Source organism: Notechis scutatus, chromosome Z (assembly GCF_049901735.1).
Source record: "Notechis scutatus isolate UNSWTSFEM ecotype Mainland chromosome Z, rNotScu1.2, whole genome shotgun sequence".
Lineage (NCBI taxonomy): Eukaryota > Metazoa > Chordata > Lepidosauria > Squamata > Elapidae > Notechis > Notechis scutatus.
In genome coordinates, this window is record NC_142025.1 from 1,481,731 (window position 1) to 1,488,900 (window position 7,170).

The 7,170-nt window shown below is 45.0% G+C and overlaps 1 pseudogene across 1 annotated transcript; it reads left to right on the forward strand.

Moving 5' to 3' along the window:
• Nucleotides 1-1,133: 1,133 nt before the first annotated feature.
• LOC148128739 (cathelicidin-related peptide Oh-Cath pseudogene) lies at nt 1,134-4,512 on the forward strand (annotated as a pseudogene). Its single transcript, XR_015745960.1, has 2 exons — nt 1,134-1,334; nt 4,276-4,512. The product of XR_015745960.1 is annotated as a cathelicidin-related peptide Oh-Cath pseudogene (transcript).
• The last annotated feature ends 2,658 nt before the right edge of the window (nt 4,513-7,170 follow it).

The window sequence follows — 7,170 nt, forward strand, 5'->3', positions numbered from 1 at the left end:
TTCTTTCATCTTTCGTGGTCTCGTGTCCTGCTTTGGAAACACGATTTGCTGCTACATAATGACCCCTTGACTTTAATCTTCAAATTTAATTACCTTGATGCCAAAAAGGGTTTTTCTGATTTCCATCTGCTATTTCCATAGGGAAGGAGAGTGAGAAGAAAAAAACTTTCCCTTTTAACTTTCTTCCGCCGCTTTTTACGATCTTCTTGGGAACAATGTATCTTTAATAGAATCAAGTTTCCAGAGTGTTTAGATGTTATTTGTTATGGTTCAGCCAATAATGTTCACTTCAAACTTCCTCCTGCACATTTCTTATCCGGCTGAAGGCTGCTTTGTGGCAGCCATTGCTTTGTGGCCGCTTCACTGCCTTCGGAGAAGGGAGTTAAATCGGCTGAGGAGGGGGGTTACAATTCCCCTGGACCCCTGCCTGGTTCTCCCCTTTAATTACCTTAATTTAATTTAATTTAATTACCTCTGTGCAATTTGGAGAATCCCGCTCCTGGCTGGCCCCGCCCACCCCACTCCTCCTCAGAATCCCCACACGACCCATTTTGGATGCAGGTAAGTGCAGGGTGTGGGTAGATGCTCGGGGAGGGGGAAAAACGGGGCTCCCGGATGTTCAGGAAGGCCGCAAATGGGCCCATTTCTGGCTTCCAGAGAGCCTCCGGAGTCTGGGAGGCCATAGAGTTGGAAGGGACCCTGGAGGTCTTCTCGTCCAACCTTGGCCACTTCAAGGCTGGTGGATGTCAACTCTCAGAGTTCGTCAGCCAGTTGGCGTTGAAGTCCACAGGTCTTCAAGTGGCCAAGATGGGAGACCCCTGATCTAGTCGAAGCCCCCCCCAGCCCCTCCCCGAAGTCCCCCAGCCTGAAAATGCCCAAGATTGAGAAACCTTGATCTGGAAACCTGCCAGAAGAAATTTTCACGTTTAAGACAGCGGGGAAAAAATGCCCAAGCGCTGCTTCTCTGGGCTCCCTTCTCCAAAAAGGGAGTGTCTTCTTTTCAGGAAGGACCTGGGAGAATTCAGTGGTGGGGGAAACCCCTGGTCCCCTCCCAACGAGGAGAGGACCTGCCCACCAGGGCATAAAAGGAGACACCCTGGTGCCGGGAACCACATCGGCAGTGGAGCTCCGTAGCAGAAGGACCGAGGATGGAAGGGTTCTTCTGCAAGACCTTGCTGCTGGTTGGAGCTCTCGCCATCGGTGGGACCTCCTCCCTGCCACACAAACCCCTGACCTATGAGGAGGCCGTGGACCTTGCAGTGAGCATCTTCAACAGCAAATCTGGGGAAGAGTCCCTGTACCGTCTCCTGGAGGCTGTTCCTCCACCCAAGTGGGTAGGTACTCCCCCCTGGACTTCATCCTGACCCCTGTAGAGTAGAGTGGACCTTGTGGGACCCTGTCTTGAGTAACAGCTGAGAACGAGAGACCCAGCCAGCCTCTCCTCCCAGCATGGATATTTTTTTTTTTTAAAAAAAAAGAATTTTATTAATTTTCAATAAACAAACATACACAAACAAAATGCAAAACTTAAAAACATAAAAACTTCTTTTTGGAAAGTGGCTTAGTCCCGGGTTACATCTTTTGGTACAGACATAAATCAAGTTCATGCTCACTTTATATACCATTTCTTATCTTATTTACCATTCTATATTTTCTATATGGCTTCTCCCCTCTTTTCACTCTCTTAATTCTATTTTATTTATTTCATCTCAATTTAGCTCATTATGCTTATATCTTTTGTGCGTTCTGTTTCAATTATCTATTTTTCTTTTCTCATTAACACAATATTTCTCCTGTAATCACTGATTGAAGTATGACGCCTTTATATCTTTCCCCTAAATTTAACACTTAAAATAATATAAGATTTTCATTCTGATTCTGCTTAGCACATTCAAAGTTACATACTACATTTTAAAATAGAAAAATAATAAGTTTATAATATAATTAAAACAATAATCTATAGTAGATTAAATTCTATCATTAATTCTTAAGCATTTTACACATTCCCTTTAATATTTTATTAAATCATATAATGTTCCAGTTTTCTAACATTGTTTCAAATACAAATACAACTATACTGTCTTATGTACTTTTGCAGAATCTCTTTTTTAATTATATTTTTACCCATTATCTCTGAAGAAATCCTGTTTCTTTGCACCTTGTTTCAAACCTTTATAACTTCTCTTTCCTTTTTCCCTACCTCTCTTCTCCGATCTAGCCTTTTTACCCCCCCGCCCCGTCTCTTGATCTCCACCCTCTTAGTCTCCACTCTTTTCTGTAATTCTCTTTTCTGTTGCTTCCTGACATTGTATCGATTTTTCACCTTATTTTTCCCTTTTTTGGTTGTTTTTTTAAGTCTTAAATTCTCCATTCTCTTTCTCCTCTTTCCCTTTTCTTCCCCAGCTAAAGTTGTTTGTTCATTAAATATGGCTTCTTCTTCATCATCCCACCCTTCTTGTTCTTGTAATTTCTGATAGGTAGAAATCGCCATTTCTAAACAATGAAAAACAGATCCAGAAGAGCCCTTCCCTTCTTGTTCCTCTTCTTTTAGCTTTTTAAATTCCATTTTCAATTCTTCAACAGATAATGCCATTGTGAAAAATTTTTAAACAACCCAAAAGTTTTTAGTCTTTCAAATAATAATTTCCAAAAGTCCCAAAGTCACCAAGCAATCCAAATAAGCACAAGCTGTTTCATTTAGCACTTTCTTCTTTTAAACTTTCTCTTCCTGGGGTACAGTTCAAGTGTAAAGTTCCAAAGTATATCTTTTAGAAGTCTTATAACAATTCAACTCTGATCTTATAAGCTCCAAGCAGCCTCCTCCAGCAAAGTCTTAATATTAATTCTGTACCTCTCCCTTCCCACTTATAGCAAAAGATTATTTTTTAATTCCAATGTTCAGAAATCTTTAATGACCCCTTGACTTTAATTTTCAAATTTAATTACCTTGATGCCAAAAAGGGGTTTTCTGATTTCCACCTGCTATTTCCATAGGGAAGGAGAGTGAGAAGAAAAAAACATTCCCTTTTAACTTTCTTCCACCGCTTTTAACGATCTTCTTGGAAACAATGTGTCTTAAATAGAATCAAGTTTCCAGAGTGTTTAGATGTTATTTGTTATGGTTCAGCCAATAATGTTCACTTCAAACTTCCTCCTGCACATTTCTTATCTGGCTGAAGGCTGCTTTGTGGCGGCCATTGCTGACCGCCGCTTCACTGCCTTCGAAGAAGGGAGTTAAATCGGCTGAGGAGGGGGGTTGCAATTCCCCCGGACTCCTGCCTGGTTCTCCCCTATCTTCAGCTACCCCTACGGGGTAACTATAGCCTCCAAATCCGACTGGATTGGGGGCACTCCACAGCAGCGCGGCAGAAACCGTGCACGACTGTGGATTCCTGCCGCTGCCGAAGCCTTCCAAACCGGAAGTCCCCGGCATGGAGATCTTAAGGAGTCTTCATTTAGGGTCTACCTATCCTTCAATCTGGGTCCATTGTAGATCTGAAAGCTAGAAATCTAGAATAACAGAGCTGGAAAGGGACTTAGAGGTCTTCTAGCCCAACCCCCTGGTCAAGCAGGAGATCCTGTCCTGTTCTGGACAAAAGGACATCCCACTTTTTCTTGAAGACTTCACCCATAACTTCTGAAGGCAAATAGTTCGGCCAATTAACTGTCAGGAAATTTCTCCCTGAGTTCTAGGTTGCTTCTCCCCTTGATTTGTTGTCCACTCAATTTGTTGTCCACTCATTCTTAAATGCCTCCAGTGTTGGAGAAGCCATAACTTCTGGTGGCAAGTTGTTCCACTGGTTGATTGTTCTCACTGTCAGGAAGTTTCTCCTAAGTTCCAAGTTGCTTCTCTCCTTGATTAGTTTCCATCCGTTGCTTCTGGTCCTGCCTCCAGGGGCTTTGGAGAACAGCTTGACTCCTTCTTCTTTGGGGCAGCCCCTGAGATACTGGAAGACTGCTATCATGTCTCCCCTGGTCCTTTTTTCCCTCTGGCATAGACAAAATTCGTCCTGTTGGACTTTTTGTAGAGTAGACCCTTCCCTCGTGGGAAGCTAGCTGAAAAAGTGGAATCAGTTCCACCTGGAAGATCTTCCCGATCCAACTAGGATCAATCAGGATGGTAGGCCTGGAATCCAGAACTTCCGGAACCTGCATGGACTCTGCCCTGTAGATATAGACCCCGGTGGCTCCTTGAGGGCTCCTTCCGAGGGACCGTGGGAGGACGTTCAAGCGGTCTCTAAAACTAACCCCCTGCTGGACCGTGTCTCGTTTCAGGATCCTCTTTCTGAAAGCAACCAAGAGCTGAACTTCACCCTCAAGGAGACGGTGTGCCTGGTGGCCGAAGAACGGTCCTTGGAGGAATGCGACTTCCAGGAAGACGGGGTGAGTGGCCGGGAGCAGGCTGGGTTGGAGACCGGTCCACGGGGCTCCCACGACGGAGATGGAACTGGAGTCCTCCTTCGGGACGTTCTCCCTCTCGTTTCTCCCAGCCAACCCTTAGCCCGTGGATAGAGCAGGGGCCTGTAACAGAGCGAGAGCTGGAAGGGACATCGGAGGCCTTCCAGTCTGACCCCTGCTTAAACCCTTTTCTCCTTCCCCTTCCCTTTCTCCTTGTCTTCCTCTTCCTCCTCCTCTCCCTCTGCTAAATAACAGAGTTATTTTATTTTTATTTTTTTATTTATTTGATTTGTCAATTGTTTACAAGATAATAAGTATAAGTGTATACATAGTTGTGAATACATGAAATGGGTACATATAAGAAAAATAAAAGAATAAGAGAAACAATAGGACAGGGACGGTAGGCACGTTGGTGCGCTTATGCACGCCCCCTACAGACCTCTTAGGAAAGGGGTGAGGTCAATAGTAGACAGTCTAAGGTTAAAGTTTTTGGGGTTTGGGGAAGAGACTACAGAGTCGGGTAGAGTATTCCAGACATTGACTACTCTATTGCTGAAGTCGTATTTCCTGCAATCAAGTTTGGTGCGGTTTACTTTGAGTTTGTATCTATTGTGTGCTCTTGTGTTGTTATGGTTGAAGCTGAAGTATTCATTGACACGTAGGACATTGCAATGTATGATTTTATATACCATGCTTAAGTCAGACCGAAGACGGCGTAATTCAAGGTTTTCTAGTTCTAGAATTTCAAGTCTGGTGGCATAAGGTATTCTACAACGAGTAGAAGAGTGGAGAACTCTTCTTGTGAAATATTTCTGGACTTTCTCAATTGTGCTAATATCAGATACGTAATGAGGGTTCCAGACTGATGAACTGTATTCGAGTATTGGTCTAGCAAATGTTTTGTATGCTCTGGTTAGTAGTGTGATATTACCAGAGAAAAACTACGAGGATTAGGTTAACAACTCTTAATGCCTTTTTGGCTATGTAGTTGCAGTGGGCTCTAGCACTTAGATCATTAGAGGTGAGTATTCCAAGGTCCTTTACAGAGCTTGGGTCATCAACAAGATCTTGACTATTCAGCTTGTATTTTATTTTCTGATTTTTTTTGCCAATATGTAAGACAGAGCATTTATTTGTTGAGATTTGAAGTTGCCATTTGTTTGACCATTCAGATACATAGTCAAGATCTTTTTGTAGGGTAGCAGTATTGTCTGTGGTATTGAACAGCTTTACATCATCAGCGAAGAGAACGCAATTGCTCTTAATATGATCACAGAGGTCGTTTATGTAGAGTATGAAGAGAGTTGGTCCTAGAACACTGCCTTGGGGACACCACTATTGACAGGTACAGAATTTGATAGGACGCTCCCAATTTTGACCATTTGTTGTCTGTTTGCCAGGAATGCTTCTATCCAGTTATTCAGTTGTCCAGAGATACCATGGGATTTTATTTTTAGGAGTAGTTTGTCGTGTACCACTGAATCAAAGGCTTTACAGAAGTCTATGTAGATTGCATCTATTGCTTTGCCCTGGTCGAGTTGTGTCGTCCATATGTTTTTGCAGTGTAAGAGTTGCAGATTACAGGATAGTTGGAAGAGGCCTTGGAGGACTTCTACTCTGACCCCTGCTCAACCCCCACCCCGCACTTCCTCCTCTTCTTCTTCCTCCTCTCCTCCTCCAAATCACAGTGCTAAAAGGGACCTTGGAGGTCTTCTAGTCCGACCTCAAGCAGGAACCCTTTATCTCCTTTCCCTTCCCTTCCTCCTCCTCCTCTGCTACATAGCGGAGTTGGGAGGGACCTCGGAGGTCTTCTAGTCTGATCCCTGCTCAAGCAGGAAACCCTTTTCCCCTCCCCCTTGTCTTCCTCTCCTCCTCCCCCTCCTCCTTCTCCCCTCCCCTCCTCCTCCTCGTCTTCCTCCTCCTCCTCCTCCTCCTCCTCCTCCTCCTCCTCCTCCTCCCTCTTCCTCCTCCCCCTCCTCCTCCTCCTCCTCCTCCTCCACTCCCTCCTCCTCCTCCTCCTCCTCCCACTCCTCCTCCCCTCCCCTCCTCCTCCTCCTCCTCCTCTGCTACTAGCTTGGAGTGGGAGGCGTTCTGTCCCACCCACTGCCTGAGCAGGAAACGCAAACGGCTCTCCGGCCCCTTCTTAAAATCCTCCACTTTCCTCGGAGGGGGGAGACCTTCCGGGGTTATAAGGGACCGAGACGTTGACAAGCCGAAGCCGGCTCCTCCCTGAGAGGTTTCCACGGGGTGCCTTAAATATAATTCACGTAGTTGCACACACTTTCCCAAGATTTCGGCCGGCAGGCGTGCCAGCATAAGAAGAAGAAGAAGAAGAAACCATTGATAAAAACACCAGCCTTTCTTTTCCTGGTCCCTGGAACCGCTCAGGACCGAAGGGGTTCACCCATCACCAACCTTGGAAGACACTCCCCTTACCTAGAGGCAGCCCCAACTTACAAGAGTGCGTTTAGTGACCGTTCAAAGTTATGACGGTGCTGAAAAAAGGGACTTAGGACTGTTTTTCACCCTTGAGCGACCATCATAGCCTCCCTGAAAGTCACCTGATCAAAATCCAGTCTCTTGGCCACTGACTCGTATTTATGACGGTTGTGGCGTCCTGGGGGGTCACGTGATCCCCTTTTGTGATGAGCAAAATCAATAGAGAAGCCGGATTCACTTAACGGCTGTGTTATAAACTGAACAAGTGCAGTGATTCACTTAACAACGGTGGCAAGGAACATCGTAAAGCGGCAATTTTGCTTGGGCAATTTT